At 48.0% G+C, this 23542-nt stretch overlaps 1 protein-coding gene across 3 annotated transcripts in view; it reads left to right on the top strand.

Annotated features, from left to right (window-relative positions):
* The window catches only part of SMAD3 (SMAD family member 3), a 124574-nt gene that overhangs the window by 13111 nt on the left and 87921 nt on the right, over nucleotides 1-23542 (top strand). Inside the window, exon 1 of one of the 3 annotated variants that reach the window (XM_066273083.1) lies at nucleotides 17317-17336. The exons of the other annotated variants lie outside the window; for them this stretch is intronic. The gene's annotated coding sequence lies outside the window, so the exon portion shown is untranslated. Of the gene's footprint in view, nucleotides 1-17316; nucleotides 17337-23542 lie in introns of those variants that run through there. 3 annotated transcript variants of the gene reach the window in all.

The following is a 23542-nucleotide window of genomic DNA, read 5'->3' as shown; positions in this document are numbered from 1 at the left end:
AACTCAGGAGATGCCACTAGGCCCAGTGCAACTTAGCTGGTGTTTAATGGCCAGGAGCAGAGACAGCGTCTGTGAGCTGACCTCTCCTGCTGCCCTGCTCCCATTTAGCTGAGGCCTCAGAGATACTGCTGGCTGGAAGCTGGTGGAAGTTAGTGGATAATCCTCTGCTGAAGAATTTTGGAAGGCATTGAGGAAGGAATTGAAAACATCAGCAAGCATGCCTTTTCTTTCTCTTTGTGGTACATGCGTGGAATGTGCCAGGGCCTCCGTGGAGCACGTGGCCCCAAATAACCCCCCTGCCAGTGGGATTCTGTAGAGAACGTGGAAAGACTGCACTGTTTCGCTCCTGCTTAATGTTCTCAGGATTTGTTCTGCGATTGTCCAAGTCTCACCTCCCCCCCCATTCTCTTGCCCCAAATGATTTGTTGGGAGTCTGGAGAGGGGCTTTAGTCCTCTATGTTCTCCAACCAGACTGTTACCATTGGTTAGGTCCTATCTGATGAGCTCCAAGGAGAGCAGTTGGAGTGACAAAGTGGACCAGTTACAGGCTGAGAAAAGCAAAATGTAAATTCAAACCGAACATGACAGTTGCTTGGAGAACTTCACCTGATCCTGTAATGCTCTGGTTGTCATCCTTTGTGGCTGTGCTGTGTTCTATAAATAGAACAAAATGCATTCTCCCCACCCCCATTATTTTTTCTTACCCTCCCCCTATTCCTCCCCCTCCACACACACACAAGAAGGCATGTGTGTGGGTAAATACAGACAGGGAGTAGTATTTATGTTTCAGTTCATTGGATAGTCAGCATAGGAACTAGGTCCAGGGCTTCATGAAGATGACCAAGCCATCTTGTAGGTAAGGTTGGAATCTTCTTTTGTATCTAGAGTTCCAGTTCTGTTCACCATTGCCACCCTCCCCTCCATACTGAGGAGGCCCTTGGTCCCTCATGCCTGGGCACTGCAGGAAGCCAGTTGGCCCCTTCCCTCTCTGATCCAGCTGATACTCTGTATCAGAAGCCAGACTCACTGTCTTAGGATGCTTTTGGCTGCAAGTAACTTGAAATCCATCTAACAGCTTTAACAATGTAGAGGCTTATTGTCTCCCCTAAGAAGTCTGGGACAGGAAGGTTTTAGGTATCAGCAAGGCCTGGGGAGCCCTCCCATCTTTCTGCTCTGCCATCTTCAGCCAGATCTCTTTTTATAATATTTTCAGACTTGACCCCTCCTGGTCCAAGGATGGCCAGAGGTGCTCCAGGCATTACCCTTTTTACAGAGTTGGATCCAGGAGCAGAAAAGGCTGCTTTTCCGTGTGTGTGTGTGTGTGTGTGTGTGTGTGTGTGTGTGTGTGTGTGTGTGTGTAAGAGAAGGGTGTGGGGTAGAGTGGGTTCTTTTCATCCAGGAAGAAAACCTTCCCCAGAAACCTTCTTGTATCCCATTGGCCAGTATTGTGTCACATAGTCAGTGGCTGAAATAATGGATTGGAATAAACCTCTTGAAGCCAAGGATTCAGGCTATTTCTTTGACTCATTATGTACTTAGTACTTAATACAGTGCCAGATACTTAGGAAATTTTAATTAATACTTACTGATTGCTTGTTAATTTCCTTCTTCTATGAGTAGACTTCTGAACACTTATCTGATGTCTTGCTAATTGCTGAGGAGATGGTGGTGAACCCAGTCAAAGAGCAGTTCCTGCCCTCATGGAGCTTAGAGTTGAGATGGAGAAACAGTTGTGTTTGGAGCATCTGACAGGGTGGATGGTAGCCGTCTGCCATAGGGCGGCTCTGGGGGAGGGGTCAGACTGGGGATCAGGGACACAAATGGATATGCCTGAAGATGATGTATTTGTGACCCAAGCCAGGTCCTTTCAGGCAGTTAAGCTTTCTGTCTACCCCTCCATCAGTCTTGTTTTCCTGTTGACAAAATGAAGATTAAAAACTTGCCTTTGTGTAGGGAATGGGGGCAGAGTACAGAGCCGAGAGCCTCCTGCCCCCAGGGGAAACTTTCTAAAGGTGCTTGCGGTATTCTAGCTTCAAAACCATGTGCAATTTAATTGCATGTTTAGTGTCTTTCTATATCTCACTGGCTTTGAATCTACTGGAAACTTTCTCTGAAAGCATATAGATGAAGAAATAAGAATTCTATAAATGTTTGGTGGTTAAAAACAAAGTGCTGGCTGATTTATGTCATTTGTTGTCATTTTCTGGTGGAACTTTCTGCAGACATGGAATACCTTGGAGTCTTCCTGTCACAGTCAGCTAATAACTGACTTCAGGTCTGTAAATGCTTTTTCATTCCAGTTCAGAGACAGAGCCTGTCCCAAGGCCTCGTGTTTTCTTTTCCTGTTGATCTAGGGGCTAGGATAACTCTGGACCGACCCCGGGAACATCTCAGAGCTAATGAAAGACCTTTGTTTGAGGTCTGCCTGTTTTCCTTGCTTGATTGAAAGAGTTGCACTTTTTGCTTTCATGGCTGATAAAAGATAACAATCACTGTTGATCTAGGAGGTGAGGTTGGGGTTGGGGGTTGGGGGTTGGGGAGCGGTTTGCACACTTCGTATCCTCCTGTCCTCTTAGTGTGGTCCCACAGAGAGGCACCCCCGAGCATGGGCCTGGAGCCACTTTCCCTGAAAAGCAGCCACTTTCCCTGAAAACTCTTGAGTTTCCGGTAGTAGCGGCCAGGTGAGCCTGGGTGTGAAACCGAACGAAGTTGTCCCAGTGTGAGGCTGGTACTGTTTGGTCAGTTTCAGTTCTGAAGTTAATGGCCCAAGTTCACCACTCACAGAGGGAAAGTCAGCATGTGGGGACATGGGGGCCCCCCGACAGCCATTCCAGGGTGCCCCCAACCCTTTTGTTTAACCACGGCTGTGGACCAGTGGTCTCAGATGTTTACTGTCGCCTGTTTATAAGAGGGAAGTGTGGTCATATTTGTATCTCTTTTGTGGGCTACACGGTTGCCTTACTGGGGCTCATGTGGGAAGTGGTTACTGTCAGGAAGAGGGTGAAATAACAGTACTTAAAAAGGGACTTTGATCCAAGAATCTTTCTGAATGTCATCTTTTGGCCACTGTTTTTTTTGTTGTTTGTTTGGGTTTTTTTTTTTTTTTTTTTTTTTTTTTTTTTACTTTTTGCTTGTCAGCCTTAACTTCAGGGATGAGAAAATCAAACCACGTGCTGGACCTCACTCTACCCAGCTGGGCTGAATCAGAATCTCAGTTCAAACTATGTCCTTCCTCCCTGGGTGTCACTATGGTGATGACTTCCAGGTCTCTAGTTCACAGGGGGAGACCCTCTGTTCCAGCTGGGCTGCTCTCTGGGCATCTACACCAGAACATCCCAGCAGCACCTGGAACAAAACTGGTACCATTTCAGCCTGTCCTCCACCTGTAGCCTCTGCTGGTCTTCTCTTCATCATGATCAGAGCCCCCAGGTGCAGTAACGTGTGGAATCAGTGAGTGAACAGATGCGCACACAAAGGAACTGAGACCTTGGAGACCCGTTTCTGGGGGAGGCTGAGGCCCCTTGGCCGCTCTCTGCAGGCGGTTGGCCTTACGACTTCAGGAAGGTCAGCTTGATGTCTCTGGGTATTAGTCTTCGCATCTACGGAAGATCCAGCTTGAAGAGGATCTCCGAGCTCTCTGTCGGCTCTCACAGTTCACGATACCACTCTGCCCTCTCTTCCTCAGCTTCTGACACTTTGTTCTTTTCTTGGTGCACGAATTTTCCTGGGGGACAAATTTAATTTTTTCACCCCACGCTCTACTTTTAGAGGTGGCCCATTTCTGAATGGCCTTATTCAGTTCTGTCATGGTTTAGCTCATCAGATACTTAGCACCTCTAGTTGCTGTTGGTGGTGGTGGTGGTGGGGGCCCGGGTACCAGACACTGTGGTCCAGGAGCTGAAAATGCACTCCTGATTGGGACAGTCATACATTCTCCTGCCTGTCGGGAGCCTCCGGGCTTGTGTCGCTGAGGCTTACTTGATGAAAATCTGTTCCCTATTCCCAGGCGTAGGGAAATCAGTCTGCAGGCAAAGAGGAATTCTCAGGTAGCCTAAAGGAACAGGAAGCCTGCCCGTAGGCACCAGCTGCGTTCGAGCCACCGTGATGCTGTAAAAATGCTGGAAGGAAGGGAAACATGTTCGCAGGTTGGTTAGAGATTTTGAACCCAACAATCAACTCTCTCTTATCCACAAGAAACCAACATCCACTGCTGGTTTTTGGTCTCTCAGACCCGCCGCTCAACAGAGTGCTCTTTCAAAACTGGGGTAGACTCTCTCTGCTAATGGCTTTTTCCATGAACCTCAGCCAGCCAGCAAGTATGTTCTTTGAGAATTAAGATTTGACCAGCACGCTCGGGGATCTTGAAGAACCAGAGGAGAATCATTTTTGCCCTCAGCTAGTTGAAGGCCAGTAAGGAGATGGTGCCTTCCAGAAATGAAGCAATGAGAGGCTACTGAAAACAAACCTAAACAAACAACCACCCTTGCTTTTGTCAGGGGTCTGTCACCACAGGGGCTCCCTCTGGTGTGCAGGAGAGAGAACTGGAGGTGGAAGTCCTGGGTCCTAGGCCTGCCTCCTCGTGAACCAGCTTCATAACCTCGGGTGAGTCACTTTGCTACCTGAGGCCCCTGGTTTCCTTCCCTCTCAACCAACCAGAGGCCTTGGCTTAGCAGGATTTTTAAAGTTTCTTCCACCTGAAACATTCTGATTCTTGAGCTTGCATTGAAAGAAATGACCGACTGACTCTGTTACTCATTCAGCTAGTTTCAGGATCACTGTATTATCACTCAGGGGGCTGGAGGTTGGGGCCCCCCAGTTGAAGACAGGATGGAAAGAGGTTTGAGGTTCACGGTAAACTGTGGCAGCTGGGACTCCTGCTTCCTAATGGTACACAGTGGCTTGCTGGGCTCACCACACAAGGTTCTCAGCCCTGGCTGCTTATAAAAATTCTGGTGCCCAGAGCATGCTTCAGGCCAGTTAATTCAGAATTTCTATGGGTGGGCTTGGGGAATCCATATTTTTAAAGTTCTCCAAGTGACTCTGGTGATTGAGACTCCCAGCTTCAAATCTATGTAAAACTGTGGTTCAGTGCTCCCAAAATCTGTTCTTGGGGGGGAAAAGCGATAGTGGTTGGTTTAAAAATAAAAGACAGAAAGTGCACGCACACAGAAAAGGCGTTCTGGATTCTGGAAGCGTGCTGATCTGGTAGTCACAGCAGCCGCTGGTGAAGAGGTGCCCCGAGTCTGGAGCGCCACTTCTCTTCTGTCTCTGGGTCAGCGGTTTCGCAACATCTTTGAAGTAGTGGAACCATCTGTAGTTGGTTATTTCTGCTCAGGAAACTCAGTACTAAGGGTAGGAGGTGGAGCTAGAATGGATTAAACAGGCCATTACTCACATCAGACCCACAGGTTTTTTTCATGAAACTTTAAGAGGCCTCTGCCAGTGCTGGCACGCCGTGGTTTCCAACCCTTGGCAATGGCCGGTGAAATTTAGGGGCGGCAAGAGTACATATACTGTTCCCCATGCCGTAGTGAAAGTGTCCCTGCCGTGGGTTGAGAGTATCCCATCACTTCATCTGCTGTAGCATCTAAACACTCCTGTGTCCTCTGTTGTTGATAGTTCCCCGCAAGGAATCTATCCCTACAGGCTAAGAAATCTGATTGGGAACTCTGGCCTGTTGGTTCAGCAGTGGAGCGTCAGCCCAGAATCTGGATGTCCCAGGTTCGATTCCCGGTCGGGGAACACAGGAGAAGTGACCATCTGCTTCTCCACCCCTCACCCTCTCGCATCTTTCTTTCCCTCTATTTCTCTCTTCCTTTCCTGCAGCCATCGCTGGGATGGAGCAAGTTGGCCCCAGGTGCTGAGAATGGCTCCATGGCCTCTGACTCAGGCACGAAAGAAGAGCTCAGTTGCTGAGCAATGGAGCAATGCCCCAGATGGGCAGAGCATTGCCCTCTAGTGGGCTTGGGAGTGGATCCCAGTGGGGGCACAAGCAGAAATCTGTCTTTCTGCCTCCCTTCTTCTCACTTAAGAAAAAAAAGAAAGAGATCTGATGGGGAACAGCTGTTCAGATGGAACATTAAGGGGAAGGGCAGCAACATTCAATCTCTTTCAGGAGGAGGGTAAGGTACCTTGTGGTTGTGGTAAGAATGCAAAGGTGGATACTTAATTAGTGGGGCATGAACTACAGAGGGAAGAAAATGTGTCAATTCCAGTAAACCCAGAAGTGTTTCCCAGGTCAAGGGGTGGGGCCTAAGGAGCTTTTAAAATAAGATGTAGCCTTGAGATGTAGGTGTAGACACACACCAGGGTAGGTTGCTATTTTTCAGACAAATAAGGAATTCTGCAGTCAACAAATCTTTATGAAGCTGAGCAAGGCACTCAGAGAAATGTAAATAATGGCCCTTGCCCTCAAGGAGTTTATGGTCTTACAGGGGAGGGGAGGTGGGTTGAATACACAGATAAATAATGAATACATACATAAAAGTAATGAAGACCTCTGTGGCTGCTGTCACATGGTGAGTACCTAGGGGTTCAGCGGGAGGGAGGATGGAGGGTGTGGGATGGGATAAATGCATTAAGGAATGTGGGCCTGAGCTAGTGAAAGAGACACACCTGCCTGCTATTGAGTGATGTGTATCTTCCCCCTTGTTTTTTTTTTTTTTTTTTTTTTTTGTGACAGGGTCAGAGAGAGGACAAGGACAGACAGACAGGAAGGGAGGGAGATGAGAAGCATCAGTTCTTCATTGCGGCACCTTAGTTGTTCATTGATTGCTTTCTCCTATGTGCTTTGACTGGGAGGGGGTGGGGGCTACAGCAGAGCCAGTGACCCCTTGCTTAAGCCAGCAACCTTGGGCTTCAAGGCAGTGACCTTGGGTTTCAAGCCAGTGACCTTTGGGCTTAAGCCAGCGACCATGGGATCATGTCTATGATCCCATGCTCAAGCCAAGGAGCCCACACTCAAGCAGGTGACATTAGGGTTTTGAACCTGGGTGTTCCGCATCCCAGTCCTATGCTCTATCCACTGTGCCACTGCCTGGTCAGGCTCCCCTCTCCCTACCCCCCCCCCCAACGTGATGTAGAGTGTCTCCAGGGAACAGCCCCAGTGGGCACTCTATTGCTAGCAGGAATGACTTTATGTTCTTGCCCTCATCAAAATTCTCTGCTTTCAGGAGTAAATTTTCCTCTAACTCTTTGCTTTTCCTTCAAGGAAGGAGTGGTCTTTGCCAGACCCCTGCTTTGATGATTACCATCTGCCCACCTTAATTTCCTTCATAGTTTCAGTTGAAAAGCCTTTCTTTCTGGACTGAGAAATACTATGTAATATGATTGTTCTTGGTTCCACTAACCACCTAGCACCCTCAGTGGTAGCTGCATTTCAGGTATGGATGGAAATGATTATCGGTCCATCGGAAAACTCAAGTTTGTCCTCTGAGCAAGTTGGGTGGTCATCAGTAAATGCAGGACTGGCTTTCTTTGGCCCTGGCTATGGCCAAGGCTGTTATTTGTTTGGGGTAATTATTCCAGGTTTCATGGTCACGAGCTGAACATAATCAGGGGCAGATAAGGAGCCATATATAGAACAAAGTACATATTTCTTAAGGTGGGTGGCAGAGGCATTGTGTGTGTTTGTGTGAGTGTTTAAAAAAAGACCTATATTTTCTGGGCAACAGAACTTAAGTTTCCAGTAAACATCTCCTCCCTTTTAACTATACCTTTTAATTTTGTGTTTATGGCCTCTGTGCTTTGAAATTGTTTTGCTGTGATGCCAGCCCTGACCGAAACAGGCGGAGCAAGCCAGGCCCTTAGGAAGCCATGGTTTAGATCAAGAGTTCTTAGAGTTACTCTGGTCTGGCTGATTGACAGCTCAGACATGATTACTCAGGCTCATCTAAAAAAGAGTAAAAATAGAAACCTGAAGATGGAGGGGGAGGGGATATGTGTGTGTTTATTTATCCCCATTATCACCTTTATCGCAGGAGGAATCATCTGTATGTAATTCTGGTCTGGGGTTTGTTTTCTGTTCCTTATTTGCCAAGTGTTGAAGGCTCTGCTTTGGAAATCAGAAATGCCCGGAGCCCCAGCCTGGAACTCATTCTCAGAAACGTTGGCTGGGAGGCTGGGCGGCTGGGCGCACATTGCATTTAGCCATTACTAAGTGGAAGTGGCCTCTCTGGACAGACTTGGTGGCTCACACTGTTTTTCGTTCTTAGCTCTACTTGTTAGGCAGCGTGGGGAGGGGCTAGGGAAGCTGCTGGAGCAACGTTGGGGTGCAGGGGAGGGCCCAGGCCAGGGGAGTGTGAGAACACCTGGAAGAGAGGGAGGAGAGCAGGAAAAGCTTGGGGAGAGAGTCCCACAAAAGCAGCACTACTGTCCGTCTATGTGGCGGGAGCAGCAGCAACGGAAGCTGCAGCATTTTGCTCCTTTTCGCACCACTTTTAGTTCAGCACTGCTAGAAAGGCTATTCCATAACCCCCACTGAACGGAGGGCAGCTGTCCTGGGCTGAGGAGGGATGGGGCTGCCTGTAGCACTTCACACGTGTGGGCTCCTTGGCAGGGCCACCTTTCCCCAGACAAAGAAAGCCCAGTGGACCCTGAGAAGGGAGGGCCCTTCCCCCAAGAACCCCCACACCCCGGCCCACCGAGCTCCTAGGAGACCGCAGATAAGGCATTTGACATAGAGCAAACAGGCCTGAGTGTGAGCATGCCCAACAGCTTTCTCTACCAAGTGGGCTTTGTGGGGGGAGGGGAGGAGATAGCTGCTCTTTTTAGTTCTGAAGAAGCCAGGCTAGGAGACTCCAGAGGAATGAAAGACACCCCAAAACCTGATTTCACCCCACCCCCTGAGCTCTCCCTGCCAGACAACAACTGCTACCTTGCTGTTTCTCCTCCTTTCTCCTCCCCTGAGCCTCTTGGTGATTTAGAGCAGCAGGAGAATGAGCCAGGTTTCCTTCTGTCTGACGTTCTCTTCCAGCCTCGCGGGGGCCGGGGTCGGGGGATGCTGTGCAGCCCACTCTGGTTGGAAGAGCAGTTTCCCGTTGTTCTCTTTTCACAGCAGCCCTGGGTGCAGCAGGGCAAGTGGTCTCACTCCTTTTTTTGTAGGTGACCTGGGACAATCTATACATCAGCAGAGGAACAGAGACTGAGGCCATTCCTCCAGTTCTTCAAAAGTAGTTCTTTTACACTACTGTTGCCTCAGAACTAAAGGCACGTGGTGTGTGTGTGCTCACAGGTATTGTCAATATGTCCCTCAGACGGTAATGGGCTCTTTTTCAATGGCTGTTACCTGGAAGTGGAAACACCATCACCGTAGCCTTGCCCACGTACAGTATTTTACAGTTTGCAGAGCACTTTCTTGTTTGTGATTTAATTTCATGTCTGTGGCAATTCCTGGAAGTAGGTGAGCAAATGGAGCCCTGGAGATGCCCAGGGCTCCCAGCTAGTGAGCAGCCCGGCCATGAGGGGCGGCACTGGCTGGATGTGTGCCTCTGGAAGCCCCAGTCCAGTGGAGCCCATCGGTGGTGTAACTGGCTGTTGCGGGGGGTGTGTGGCGTTTTGTTCTTCCTGTCCCTGATGCGATGCAGGGTCCTGGTTCCTGAATATGACCCCCTCCTAGAGGGCCTGCTTGGGCATGCCCTACCTGCGTCGAAGCCTGGACCCGTGTGTGAGGAGGGGGCACACCCAGGTCAAGTGGAGAGCCACTCTGAGGAAACGCTGGCAGGCTGCATGGAAGTGGCGGGAGGCAGAGTTGACCCTGCTCAGGCTGGGGCCCTCCTCCTCTTTCACAGCACTGAGCAGTGGACATTGAAAGGCGTGCCCAGGGCCTGACCGGTGATGGCGCAGTGGATAAAGCGTCGACCTGGAAATGCTGAGGTCGCCGGTTCAAAACCCTGGGCTTGCCTGGTCAAGGCACATATGGGAGTTGATGCTTCTAGCTCCTCCCCACCTTCTCTCTCTCTGTCTCTCCCTCTCCTCTCTAAAATGAATAAATAAAAAAAAAAATAAAAAAAAAAATAAAAAAAAGAAAGGCGTGCCCAGGAATGCAGTGCTTCGAATCACAGAGCCCCTCCTGGTGCAGGGAGAAGATCAAGGAGTCTAGTCTCTGACAGATTTGTTGGAAATTCCAGCTCTGCTGTGTAGTAGCTGTAGGACAATCACTTCCATACTTGAACCTCACCTTGGGAATGGTAAATATGTCCTTCAGAAGCTTGGGGTCCCTGCCACAATATGGGTCATAAATTGTTACTCTTCTAATCAGAAGTGACTCGATAGGTCATCTAGTCCAACCCCCTTAACAGGTGGGGAAACTGAGGCCCTGAGGAGTATGGTGACTTGTCTGAGATCATAGTGAATTAGTATCAAGGCCAAATCTCTTGATCTCCTGCTGGGCTGGTTGGTTGGTTTGTGTTTTGCATGAATCTGGGGTAGTTTTTCTTGTTAGTTCACACTCTGGTTTACAGCCATTTCCCCATGTAGTCAGTTGTCTTATGAGGTCAAGTCAGCTAGCGCACAGGGATGAAAGTGTGATGCCTGTGATATGAACTGTTTGGGGAGGAAGGGATGGTCGGCAGGATGGGGCAGGGTGGTAAATTTTTATGCTTGTGTGATACGAACCATGGTAAGTTGAATCCTGATTTTCCAGACATGCTTGATGGTATACATGGTTCACACACTGAGATGTTCTGCTCAAGTGTTTGAAGAGTAGACATTTCTCTTAAAAAAGCCCTCAATGCTTCTCTTCACTGCGTTCCCCACCCCCATTTCCCTGGGGCTTTATATCATCTCTGGCTTGGGGTTGAAAGTACCCGTTACAGCGGTAAGCCTCTTGGTCTATTTCATGCAGTGTTGTCAGGCTAGAATATTATAAACAGACCACCAAACTGTGTTTGGTCTGAGGCCAAGCCCCTCCTTCCCCACTTGAGCGTTTGATTATCTGCCACAGTGTTCAGTGTTGAGTTCAGTGCAGGAGACTTGTTCGAGTTCCAGTACAGGAATCCAGCTTAATTTCTTGTTACCATCTGGCTTCATGGAGTCTGTTTCTTTTTAATTTAATTGTGCCTCTTGGGACAGAAAACCCCCCAAAATAAGAGAGCTCCTTCCCCCCCAGCACCCAGGCATACACACATTGCTGCCGTGATGCTTGGCGGAGGTGCCTGAATAGAATCCTCTTAGTTTTTTTGTTTTTTGTTGCTTTTTAAAAATATTCTCAATTATTATTCCTGCCCCTCTAGCAGTGTGGGGGGACCCCGTCTTCTCCGAGGGTATTTCCCGGATGGGTTCCAGGCCTGAGACTAAGTTGAGATGGGAGCTGGCTCCACGGTGACAGAGGCTGCAGGTTGGGTTATTCCAGGGACCTGCCTCGTGTTGCAGTGATACACGATGTGACCTCTTCAACAAGTGAGTCACTCACCCCTCAGATAACCACCAGTACTTTGAGAGGAACTGCTGGGATCACTGGGGCTATGGCCAAGGCTTCTCCAAAGTAAGGTGTTTTCAGAAATGAAAGTATAGGGATTGGTTTCCTTAGATGTGTTGTGGACTCATGGCTCCCCAAGCTTTTCCTCATAAAGGCTCACCTTGTTTTCTTTTAAGTCACATACCTGGTACTAATAATAAATGACTGATACTCTTCTATTTTTTTTTAAACCCTTTATTTTTTTATTTTGAGAGAGACAGAGAGAGGGGATGGATAGGGACAGATAGGAAGGGAGAGAGAGGAGAGCATCAGTTCTTCATTGGGGCACCTTAGTTGTTCATTGACTGCTTTCTCAAGCAATCAGTGGGGAACACAGTGAAGAGAAGCACTGAGGGCATTTTTAAGAGAAATGTCTACTCTCTAAACCCTTCAGTGGAACATCTCAGCCTTGACCCGGGAGCTACAGTGGAGCGAGTGACCCCTTGCTCAAGCCAGTGACCTTGGGCTTCAAGCCAGTGACCATGGGGTCATGTCTATGATCCCATGCTCAAGTCAGCGACCTTGCACTCAAGCTGGTGAGCCTGTGCTCAATCCAGCGACCTTGGGTTTCGAACATGGGTCCTTTGCATCCCATGTTGATGCTCTGTCCACTGCTCCATCACCTAGTCAGGCAAAAAAAAAAAAAAAACCCTCATATTTTTACCTCTTTTAATTTTTCCAGTATTACTTTCTAGAATTGTCCATTTGCATATATGTTTTTATATGGCTGTGATCAGAGTGTATCAGTCAGTCTAACCAGGAAATCAGGAACTTCATCAGGTATTTACTTCAGAGGGAATTTTTTTAATATATATTTTATTTAGAAAATTAAATTTAATGGGGTGATCAACTTATTGATCAATAAGAGTGCATAGGTTTCAGGTGAGCATTTATTTCTATAGCATTTGAACTGTTGATTACATTTTGTACCCATCCAGAGGGAATTTAATAGGGGCCTTGGCTACCCAGGTGATAGAGGAGCTGAGAAACCAAACATGGGAAGGTGAGATGACCTATACTTAGTGGCAGGAAGCCACTGCCCCCTTTAGGCAGGAGGGGCAAAGGGAAGAGGTGGTATTCCCAAAGCCCAGGGTCAGGTCACTGGTGGATGCAGCTGCTTCTAAAATGCCCAGGCAAGACAGAAAGGTGGCGAGGAGAGAAACGCCCTGGCTTCTCCCTTCCTGCCACCCTCCCCTCTCCCACAGGTTCCTGCTGCTGTCCATACCCTGCCAGACGTCCCTGACACGGGGCCTGGGAAGTCAGGGGTCAGCCCTGGGGAATACAGGGTAGGGTGCAGGAGGACGTGGAACGGGCTGGAAGGCAAGCCAGACCTGCGCCCACATGGGGCACCAGCCTACCCTTCTTTTTTGATATTATCATGAGCATTTCCTCATGTTTCCCCTTGGTCTTAGAATTATCCATGTTCTCTCAAGTTAACCTAACTATATGTTATGTGCCGTAGTTAACCTAACCATTCCCCAGCTGTGGAATGAGTGCTTAACAGGATGGTGAACCAGCAGTGTTGGCAGCACCAGGAACTTGTTAGGAATGCAGAGTCTCGGGCCCCACTCGGACATCCTGACTCAGAAACTCTGGGGTGCAGCCTGGCAATCAGTTTTCAAAGCCCTCTGGGAATGATGATGTGCATTCAAGTCTGAGGACCGCCGTTACAGGTGGTGCTGCGCCCTCTTGAAGGTGGGGCTGGGATGCTGGGGCGCTGCTGAGCAGGGCCTTTATTTGAAGCCACGTGGTGTGGTGCAAAAGACACAGACTTCGGGGCTGTCCACCTGTAGGGTCAGGCCTCACCCTGCCTGTAACCTCCCTGGGGTGGTTCTTTCTTTTATTAAACAGCTAAAAATATCAAACCGTGGTAGTGGTACGAGGACTAAATGAAACAAAGGGCATGAAGTTTCCTATATGTGAGCCTTCTCCTGGAGCTCTGGGGAAGGAAATGTGGCAATAACAGCCTGCTTCCAGGTCAGGCAGAACGGGCCCTGGTGCCAGCACCTGAGATAAGGGTCTGAAAGTCAGGAGTGCTTAGGAGGCTGACAAGTGGGCTATGAGTCAATAGGAGTCTCGGACGGAGAGTTTGCTATCAGCAGTCAAGCTTCCCCTCCCCATTCTGTTTCTGTTAGTGTTCTCACCTGATCTATCTTATTTCTCTTTCTTGTCTGGCCACTTAGAGGAGTGGGAAGAACCCTGGTCTCAGGACCCCTGGCTTCCCACGCTGGCTGTGTATTCATGGGCTTATCATTCAGCTTTTCTGTCTTTCCTTATCTGTAAAACCTCTACCTTTTTGCCTCCCTTGCTGACCATGGTGCAGATCAGGTGGATTGACGGATATGATGTCTGTCTTGAATGCCTTAGTGAATGAGCCCCATGAATATAAAGTCTTTAGGATCCACACCTGTGCCAGGAACCGTTGCCTGCCTAGCCACCTCTGTAACCCCCTCATTCTGCTCCCAATCCGGGAGGTGCTTAATTCGTGCTTGTCAGCGAGCGTAGGCATCTGGTGCTCATCATCCTGACAGTGACCTGGAGGAGGGTACCAGACCCGGGGGCTTCAACACATCATTCTCTTTTTATCCTCCCAGCTACCCTATCGGGCAGGGAGTCTTGCAAGAAGTAACCAAGGCTCAACTAGCTTAAGAGGAAGGATGTGAGCAAACTCAATCCTGCGGGGACAGACAGGGGCCCAGTGTGCCTCGGAGCCATCCACAGATTGGCTGCTGCTAAGCAGGGAAAGAGGAACTGGGTGAAGGCTTCCGCAGACGTTGGCGACCTGTCAGGGTCACAAGTCTGTGGGTGGGATAGAGGACCCCGTGGGAACTGGTTGGGCAGCTGCTTACCTGAAAGAAACAAAGAGTCCAGTCATTCCCATCTTCCTGCCTCTGGCAGCACCTGAGAGAAACCTCTTGGACCAATGGGAGGACCAGCCACCAGGCCACTGCAGACTTTGGTGCCTTCCCCATTTAGTGGCTGATAGAAGTCAAATGGTTTACCTGAGTTTACACAGGCAAGGAATTTGAGCCTAGATTGCATTGTTTTCTGGTCTAGGGCTCTTCATGACACCAAGGTGCCTCCCAGACCTAGGCATGGCCAGCCAGCACTTTGCAGTTTTCCAAATACTTTCTCACCCACCCAGTGGGAAGGGCTCGGGCACGGGACATAGGGCTGCATGAGATGGTCTGCGGGGTGCTGAGTTCGGCAAAGGTAGCCTGAGCCTTGGGCAGGTCAGAAGACATGTCGTCTTCCAGACAGTTAATGTTATTCTGCTGTTTGGGTTGCAACTAGAAGGGACGCCAGGATGAGAGGTGATGCCTCTGCGACAAGAACACCAGTTGCCCGCATTCACCCTGCATGTAGGGGTCTCTGGGGGTCATCATCCTACCTCAGCACTTCTCATGCAGGGCTGAAGGTGTTTACCTGGCCACCTTCTAGGGTAGACTCAGCACAAAACACTCTTATTCAAGCTCTGCTCAAAATTGCTACCCTGAGGAGAAGGCTATGGCAGGGCAGGGCAGGGCACGGTATGATGACATGGAACTCAGGGCCTGCTGGGGCAGGTCCGCATGACTGTTAATAACTGTGCTGGAGGCAGGACCTGGGCTTTTCACTCAACAAATACACATTATTTCTAATGTAGCCAGGGACGATCGGAGGCTCTTAATTACCTGAGATCTGCTTGGCAGGCATTTAGACAAACACAAGGAATTGCACTAACCTAGGTGAGGATATGGCTACGTCCATGTAGTGGGTGCTAAAGAAGCCTTTGTGTGAGCTCTTTGTTTAGATGCTAGCAGGTTGCAACTGCCTTGATCTACCTAAACTTTTGCAGTCAGAGTCATTCTCTTCTTTTCTTTCCTGTCCTGGACTTCATGCACTGGAATTTTAACCCAGATCCCCACTCTTCAGGCTCTGGGCACAGGGCAGGGCTGCCTGAGGGGTATTTAAAAAGACTTCATGGGTCTCATCTACTCTCAGTACTCCCAGAATACTTCTGACTCTTCTGGTCACCAATTGTGTATGTTTGGGGTTTCCCCACATGGAACAATTCTCAGATGATCTGGACACGCCCTGGTTGTCCTATAATTCAACTCATCTGTGTCTGTGTGCCTGAAGATAGTGTCAGATCCCATGGGTAAGGGCTCAGTCGCAAAGACTGCCCCTACTCCACTTCAGATGGCCGTCACAGGTCCAAAATGTCACCTGTGCTTTTGACCTACACCAGCTATTGATTGGAGGTTCCCACCACCTGCTCTTAGGGTTCAATTCATTTGCCCTAGCGGCTCACAGAACTTGGGGAAATACTAGACTGGTTTACTATAAAAAGCTATACCTCAGGAACAGCCGGATGGAAGAGATGCATAGGGTAAGGTGTGTGGGAAGGTGCTTAGAGCTTCCCTGGACACATAGCTCTCCCACATCTCCACATGTTCGTTGACCCGGAAGCTCTTTGAACCCTGTCCTTTTGGGGTTTTTTTACGGAGGATTCGTTACTTAGGCACAGTTGATTAAATCATTGCCCATTGGTGATAGAGTAAATGTCCAGCCCGTCTCCCCTTCCTGATATGGTGGAAGTGGTGGTGGGCCCTGAGGATGAAATTTCCAACCTCCTAATCAATAGTTGGTTTCCCTGGCAACCAGTCCCCCTATCTCTAGGGATTTAGCAAAAGTCTCATTAACATAAACTCAGATTTGGTTGAAGGGGGCTTGTTAAGAGTAACAAAGATGCCCATTCACCTTTATTGCCCTGGAGAGAAGTCAGGAAGTGGGAACAAAACAAAATATTATAACAAAAATGCTCCTATGGATCTTATATGGGAAATTGCAAGGATTTCAGGTGCTATGTACCAGGAACTGTGGACAGAAACAAAATATGTATTTTTTTATTATAAATCACAATATTACAAAGGACCTCAGTGGGGTGGTAATAAACCCAGACATGTCAGTAAGTCATATCACTTCTCTGAGCCTCAGTTTTCCAGCGGTAAAATGGGAATAACGGTAGCTGTCTCGGGATTGTTGTAAGATTGGGTTAGTGCGTGTACAAAGCTCAGCTCAAATATTTGTCACTTTGCTAAGAGCCTGCGATGGTTGGTCCCTTCTTCCATTCCCTTGGTGTTAAGCGGATCAAAAGATGGCTGGTTGCTCACCCAACCTGCTTTACTGTGTTAAAGGAACTGTCACACAGTATGGCAGCCTCAGAAAGGTTAAAAAATGCCAGTGCTGTCTTCCAGCCCCTCTAGTGCTGTGAGATGGATAAGCATTTCAATGTAGATCTTTTTCATGTTTCGGTTTTGGAGCCTTTAGCCAACTTATCTCAGACAGACCCACGGCCTTTGAGTGTGAGGACTTGAGCTAATTTGGCTTTAGACCAGCCAGCCAGCAAAGGAGAGGATGGCAGTGGGAGTGTCCCAAGCCTGTCCTTGACATGGGTGTGGCTGGCATCAAGGCCAGTTTCAGGGATGTTCAATGTGTGCAGTCACACAGCCCCATGCTCAGGGGAGTCCTGTGCTTGTTTTAACGTCTGTGGTCAGCCTTTTGAAATTCTTAGTTTTCTCTGGGCTGGTGTTTTATAAGTGAAGCTGAAGAGACAATGGAGCATGTGCAGGAGTCAAAGAGCTACGTACATTGTTCCTTTCAGCCCTGACACTTTCCATTTGAACCAGAACTTGTTTTGGCTGCACAAAGAAGGCGACGTCATTCTAAGAAACATCAGTGACCAAGGCACCCTATCATCTGCTTTCTCACTAGTGTTACTTCCCTGTATTGGCCAACCAGTCACACCGAAAACGATGACATGCGTGGAAAAGGAAAGATCACACAGCCCATGGTGCCTTTTCCTTCCAGCTCTTTGCTACTCATCCGTGAGCAGGAGGTAGAGTGTGTTGGTAAATTGTGCACGTGTCAAGAAATGAAGTAAAAACAGTTGAGTTAGATTTGTACAGCGTTGCTTTGTGCTGGCCACTCACACATAATGTATATGTGTGTCAGGCTACAAAAGACTAGTGTCTGATTTTGAAAAAGAAAAAAAAAGTGTGATTTTGATGGTTTCACATACTAGTTAATGCCCTTTTTTTTTTTTTTGAAAGAGATATAGACATGGAGAGAGTGAGAAGCATCAACTCATTGCTTCACTTTAGTTGTGCATTGATCACTTTTCATGTGTGTCTTCACTGGGCATTAGACCAGTGACCTTGGGCTAAATTTTTTTAATAAATTTTTTTAGTTATTCATTTTAGAAAGGAGAGAGAGAGGGGGGGAGAGAGAGAGAGAGAGAGAGAGAGAGAGAGGAGAGAGAGAGAAGAGGGGAGGAGCTGGAAGCATCAACTCCCATATGTGCCTTGGCCAGGCAAGCCCAGGGTTTCGAACTGGCGACCTCAGCAGTTCCAGGTCGATGCTTTATCTACTGCATCACCACAGGTCAGGCCGACCTTGGGCTAAATTTGAGTCAGTGACCCCTTGCTCAAACCAGCAACCTTGAGATCAGGTAGAACAGTATTTCCAATGATTATGGATTCTCTTATCTGCATACAACATCAGGATAGTTAACTCTTTCACTGACAGGCATGAAATTTATTAGCAGACCAGCACTGGCCCATGGACTAATTGTTGAAAAGCACTGGTGTAGATGACCCTGCACTCAAGCAGGCAACTTCAGTGTTTTGGGTCAACACTCTATTCACTGTGCCACCACTGGTCAAGCTTAGTTAAATGCTGTTATGTTTTCATTTAAAACTGGCATTGTACAATATAAACATGAATGGTAAAATTCTTGCTAATTTAAATTTTTTAATTTTTCTTAGAATGGTATTAAATACATATGTAGTAAATAAAAAACACCATAATAAGTCAAGTGACTGTGGAAGAAAGGGGGAAATGTTTTGCATCTTCATACCATTTTCTTGCTTTTTGCTGAAAGGGCTCCATGTTTCCATCTTGCCCTGGGCCCCACACATTGTGTAGACAACTCGAGCAGGCCCCCTGGGGCTGGAGGGCTTATGCTGGTCTTGCACATGCTCGGTGCCTGGTTTTTTCACGCTTCTGGGTTGCAGAGCCAAATTACAACATATGTGCAAGCGAGCACTGATATTTGTTCTGGAGATTCCAGGATGCTCTGGTGATGGTGAGTCTGTTGGTAGGTCACAGGGAATTTCAGAGGCTACAAACATACTCTTATCAGAGATATTTTGGGGCCCTTTGTGCAAAAATGCTCCTATGGCTCTTATATAGGAAATTGCAAGGATTTCAGGCACTATGCACCAGGAGCTGTGAACAAAAACAAAATATGTATTTTTTATTATAAATCACAATATTGCAAAGGACCTCAGTGGGGTGGTAATAAACCCAGAGATTACAGTGAGTCATATCACTTCTCTGAGCCTCAGTTTTCCAGTGGTAAAATTTTTGAGCAGTCCAGGGTAGAGGTTTGAGCCAGCGCTGGACTGAGAGAGGCCCCAGTTTGAATCCCAGCTCTGACTTGGTCTCCTTGGACAAGCCATTTCTTTCTGGATCAGTTTCCTCAAATGATGATTCTCCGTCTCTTGGTTGTAATATAGTCATTAAGAGTGTGAGCTACTTAGAGGCTGAAATCATGGGCCCAGTTTCTTCTCTACCTCTTAATTAGTTATTGGGCTGTGGGCAGGTTGTTGGACCCTTGGTTTCCCCATCTATAAAGTGGGGTAATGGTTACTACCCCACAGGGTGTTGAATGAGAATGGGGAAGGTTTAACATTGTGCCTGGTATAGGTATTGAATAAATGGTAGGAATGGCCATGATGGTGAAGGAGAAGAAACTACCTGTTAGAGATTCTATGAATATGAATGCCAGGGAACCTTTGCCTCAGACTTCTAAGCAGCTCTTCACATTATGTTTTAGAAGTTACTGGAATGAGAGAAAAAATTGTAGTTCTTGGAGTGTGAAGAGCTGGGTCCTTGTGCTCTCACCTGCTGTCCCCCCCAGGCATATCACCTTTGACAGTCCCTTCCCCACCAGCCTCACTTTCATTAGCTATAAAATAGAGTACAGTGGGTCTGTCTGCCTTACAGGATGCAGCCCTGTTGAGATGACATTGTAGAATCTTCCATGAACTTAAATTCAAGGAAGAGGTCTACAGTCAATCTTCAGTATTTAAATCTTGCTCGCGCCTAACCAGGCCGTGGCGCAGTGGATAGAGCGTTGGACTGGGATGCAGAGGACTCAGGTTCGAGACCCCAAGGTTGCCATCTTGAGCACGGGCTCATCTGGTTTGAGCAAAAGCCCACCAGCTTGGACCCAAGGTCCCTGGCTCCAGCAAGGGGTTACTTGGTCTGCTGAAGGCCTGTGGTCAAGGCACATATGAGAAGGCAATCAATGAACAACTAAGGTGTTGCAATGAAAAACTAATGATTGATGCTTCTCATCTCTCTCCGTTCCTGTCTGTCTGTCCCTGTCTATCCCTCTCTCTGACTCACTCTCTGTCTCTGTAAAAAGTAAATAAATTAAATTAAAAAAAAATCTTGCTCGCTATTGTCGTGAGAGACTAGGAAGCGGTTACTTCGCGTGGCCTCAGTGCTTCGTCTGTGAGGCTAGGATTGGACTGGGATGGGCATAGTCTCCCCCATGAGCAGGCTGGAAAAGAAGGGAATAGGTAGGGAGAGGGAAAGCGAGAAAGAAAACCAGCAGAATGTGGAGTTGTCCCCCAACGGGAACCACAGTCACAGGTCTCAGGGACTCGGGAAGGAGTGCAGCCCAGCCTTGTGGTTGAGAAATGTCAGATGTTGGGAAGAGAAAGGCCTAGTTTAAAGCAGCAGGGCTTTCCTACTAGCCCTGCCTCCTGAGCCTCGGTAGCTTGTTACTCCCTGGCTAACAGCTTGGCAGCACAGAGGCAAACCACAGAGTACATTTGAGGCCCCGATCTGCTCATTTCGAGGGTGGGGCTGCGTTTTTCTCTGCCTCAGTGAGCTAATTAAAGAAAACAAGCTCTGGGAGTTGGGAGCGAGCTGGCCACAGAGCACTTGGGGAGGATTGCTTTGGTTGTGGAGGCCTGCACCACCCCTGGAGGCAGGTGGAAGTGGGCGGCAGGGGCCGTGCCTCCCCAGCGGAGCTCCGGGACCCACTGCTGCTTAGCTGGGGGACCCCGAAGGGACAGCAGGGGGCTTAAGTGGAATGGAAGGGTGATCTGGGTTCGTGAGGGACCACTTCACTACCCATGAAGGTGGGATAGTGTTTTGTAAAATGCTTCAAAAATTTGAGCTTTAGCCTGACCTGTGGTGGCGCAGTGGATAAAGCGTTGACCTGGGAACACTGAGGTCGCCAGTTCAGAGCCCTGCACTTGTCTGGTCAAGGCATATATGGGAGTTGATGCTTCCTGCTCCTCTTTCCTCTCTCTCTCTCTCTCTCTCTCTCTCTCTCTCTCTCTCTCTCTCCCTCTCTCCTCTCTAAAATGAAGAAAAAAACAAAACAAAACAAAAAAAAATTTAAGCTTTAGCCCCAAATTGTGGACAGAGTCAATGTCCCGGGAGTTAGCTCTGTGTGTCCTGATAATTCAGATCCCCTGTGGCAGTTTTGACTCTTATACCAACCTGAGGGAAAGCGGGTTCGACCTCGGTATTCCCTAAGAGTAAGTCACTCAGGAGGGTGGCTGTGCAGGGCTGGAGAGTGGGCAAAGGACTGCTGTGTCCAGGTGGAGTATGCTAATTACAGAGAGAGGAGAGCAAGCAGCAGCTCCCACTGTCCTGTAACCATTACTGTCCTTCAAGATCGGAGCCGTCTCTAATAGCCACATACTGTTTTATGCGGAGAGGTATATTGCTGAAACAGTGATTGTGTAAATTGAATTATGTTTTAAGTGTACCAGGAAAACTATTTCAAAGAATCCTGTTGTGAGTCATTTTGAAAAATGAAGAATTATACTAGCTCCCCAACAATTTCCTACTTTGGTAAATTTCAGGTGGCAAGATTGCTTAGAGTGGGGGTCCCACTGTTTTGCTTGCTTGTGACTGCTACTGCTTGGGGGTGGTTTGCTGCTCGGGGGCCCAGAGGGACGACTAACGTGCTGGAGAACTAACTGGGGAGCTGGAGTCCATGTGCAGAGTCACGTGTTCAGAGAAGCTGGGACCTCGGTGGGGCCTCTGGGGCACCCCAGCCAGGGGGTGATTCGCCAGTGAGGTGTGCTATGAGGAATTTTTGTTAGTGATGATGAAGCTATTGCTAAGTGAGCACTCATCATGTGCCCAGGACCTTACCTAAAATATTTAATTATTACTATCAATCAGTTGTGCTCAAGTTTGTGAATGATTGACTTACCAATTCTAAGGCATAGTCCTCTATATAATGCGGTCCTTTTCAGCCCAGAAATGAAGTACGTGCTGCGACATGAATGAACCCTGAAAATATACTGAGCACAGGGAGCCAGACTCACAGGGCCACCTACTGTATGATCCCATGGACCCGCTGGGATAGGTGGAGTCAGAGAGACAGAAAGCAGGTTAGTGTCGCCGGGGGTTGAGATGGGAGAAATGGGGAGTGACTGCTTCATGAACGGGGCACAAAGTTTCCTCGAGGAGTGATAAAAAGGTCCTGGGACCAGACAAATGTGGTGGCGGCATGACGCTGTGCTTGAACTAAATGCCATTGAGTTGTACACACTAAAGTGGCTAAAACGGTAAATTTTTATGTTATATGTACTTTATCATAATATAAATATTTTTAAAGTGTATCCTTCTCCTGGTGTCCCTATCCCTGACTTGGCTTCTGATATGCTTGTGCGGAGCGGGAAAGAAAGGGAAGGGGACAATTTGTGTGCACCGAGGCTGAAGTAAGCTTGGAGTTTTCCTATCCAGGGTGCACCTTTAGGAGGAACCAGAAGCCCAGAAAGGGCTAGTGATTTTCCCAAGGGCACAGAGCAAAGTACCAGACTTGGGATTTGGATTCTAGCCTTCTCACTTTCCATTGGGAAAATCACAGTGGAAAAGTGGAGTTTTTTTTTTTTTTTTTTTTTTTTTAAGCTCTTGCTCTTTTATATCACTGGATAAATTCTGGGCTACAGAGGCTCAGCTCTGTTACACCTGGGGTTTTATACTTTCCTTGGGTATCTGGGGAATTGGACCAAGCTGGTAGGACAGCTCTGGGTTAGTTCAACTGTCAGGAGGCCCTAGGGCAGCTCAGTAGAAATAGCCGAAGACCTGGGCTGTGTCCCCTGCACATGTCTACCATGATTCTAGTTGTGCTGGAATTGCAGCATTTAGCAAAAAGAACCAATTCTGTGTAAACAGACACATTTGGTGCTCGATGGGAAACTTCCCCATATGACACTGCTTCTTCTTTTCTTTCTATGAACGTCGGACACTACAGGAAATAAGAGACTTGACAGTGCCTCGTTTGCACTCACTATGCTTTCAAACCCTCTTGGCCCCAGCACAGGGTAAATGAAACTGTAGCTTATAGTAATATTTATGTATGGGAGGCAATGAGCTGTTTCAATGCTTGGGTGTCAGAAATGGTTTCAATTTTAGCAAGTCCCCTGGCTCCCCCTCGCCCCCCTGTCATAGATAGGCCCACCTTCTCTCTCAAGTCAAACTCTAGCATACTGTCCTAGTTGATGACAACTTAGTGATAACGATGATGACATTTAAAGAGGTTGAGCTGTCATCGCATTAAATGTATATTTACTCCTTAGGAGAAGACATCGGGTTTCAGAATCTTGAAAGTAAGTCATTATACTCTTGGTAAGCTCCCTGGACAAGGAATGGCAAGACCTGAGTGTTCTTAGTCACATGACCTTATCAGTGACATGACCTTAAGTTTCTAAGCTGTGGCTTCCTCATCTCGGAATGTGGATGATACCCCAGCTTCTCCTCTGTCCTGGAGTTGATGCGAGCACCCGAGTAAGAGGCTGGGTGTTAAAGCACTTTGTTAGCTGTCTGGGCTCGAGCTGAGGTGATTTATGAAACAGAAGTAAGGGGAAGGGGGAGTGAAAAGAATCATGGAGAACTAATATTAACTGGTTTGTGTTGAGAGTTGTGGGGCTGAATGCGCCTGTGCTGGCACTTCCAGGGTGCTGGGCGTCCCGGGGCCAGGACTCAGAATGCACGGGTGTTTAT

This window comes from Saccopteryx bilineata, chromosome 4 (genome assembly GCF_036850765.1).
Source record: "Saccopteryx bilineata isolate mSacBil1 chromosome 4, mSacBil1_pri_phased_curated, whole genome shotgun sequence".
Taxonomy (NCBI): Eukaryota; Metazoa; Chordata; class Mammalia; order Chiroptera; family Emballonuridae; genus Saccopteryx; species Saccopteryx bilineata.
The sequence above is the reverse complement of the archived record's forward strand: the minus strand, read 5'-3'. Positions and strand labels throughout refer to the sequence as shown.